Raw genomic sequence first — 1119 nt, 5'->3', positions numbered from 1 at the left:
GTTGCATTGAAATTTTGTAATGTGTTGAGTTTTGATAATTGTACACTACTTTTGGAGAATAAAATATTTCTTAATGAATTGCACCAGGTCAACTCTGCAATCAAAATATTGTTTGAATGGTCAAAAAGTTTGGAAAGTTATATTTTGTTAGGAATTTTGATGTGATAGAGATGTGAGGATATGTTGGCAATTAGCAAGTTGCCTTGAATACAATAGAGCCTTGTGTTAGGAATTAATTAGGGTGTCAGTCTTGGCTCTGAGTCAAAAGTTGTGGGTTCAAGCCCCCTTCCAGAGACTTAAGCACATAATGTAGGCTGATACTGCTGTGCATTACTGATGAGTGCTGGACGTTTGGATGAGATTTTAAATTGAGGCTCCATCTGCTCTCTCAGGTGGATGTAAAAGATCCCATGACACTATTCAAAGACGAGCAAAGGAATCTTCTGGTGTCCTGGCTAACATTTATCACTCAACTAATATCACTAAAACAGTGACTACACTTCAAATGTACTTTATTGGCTATGAAGAGGTTTGGAACATCCTGTGGTCATGAGAGGCACTATATAAATGCAAGTTCTTTCTTTCATTCTAATTTGAATCTTGTTTAAATTAAATTTAGGATTTTCAATGGAAGAAAAAGATACAGACAAGTTAATACAAAACATAGCAGAGGCAATCGATGAAAGGAAAAAATGAGTCTTTTTATCATTGAAAAATAAAAATCTAGTAACCTTCACACCCTGCTGACTAGATGTGAACAACAGATACATAGCAGTTACTCCAGCACAGGGTTCAATCACATGATAGTTCATGAGACGAAAGATAAAGCAGTTTATGGACATTGTCTGTCTATAATGAATTTCATGTCTTTAATTCATTCCCAGTATACTTCATTCAGTCATTTATGTAGCAGAGCCATATTCTCTTGTGTTCAACAATGGGGTATATCATTATTTATGATCTGCTAATAAAATGGTGGGAAATGCAGTTTTGAAATGTGTAATTTTGTTGAATGTAACTTAGTTAGAACGATTGAAAAAATAGCCTAAAGTGATGCATCTGAAACGATGATTACTTTAACTCTGCTTCAGCAGTAAACAAGCGGTGGGGTAGGGGAAC

The sequence above is a fragment of the Heptranchias perlo genome, chromosome 26, assembly GCF_035084215.1.
Source record: "Heptranchias perlo isolate sHepPer1 chromosome 26, sHepPer1.hap1, whole genome shotgun sequence".
NCBI lineage: Eukaryota > Metazoa > Chordata > Chondrichthyes > Hexanchiformes > Hexanchidae > Heptranchias > Heptranchias perlo.
The sequence above is the reverse complement of the archived record's forward strand: the minus strand, read 5'-3'. Positions refer to the sequence as shown.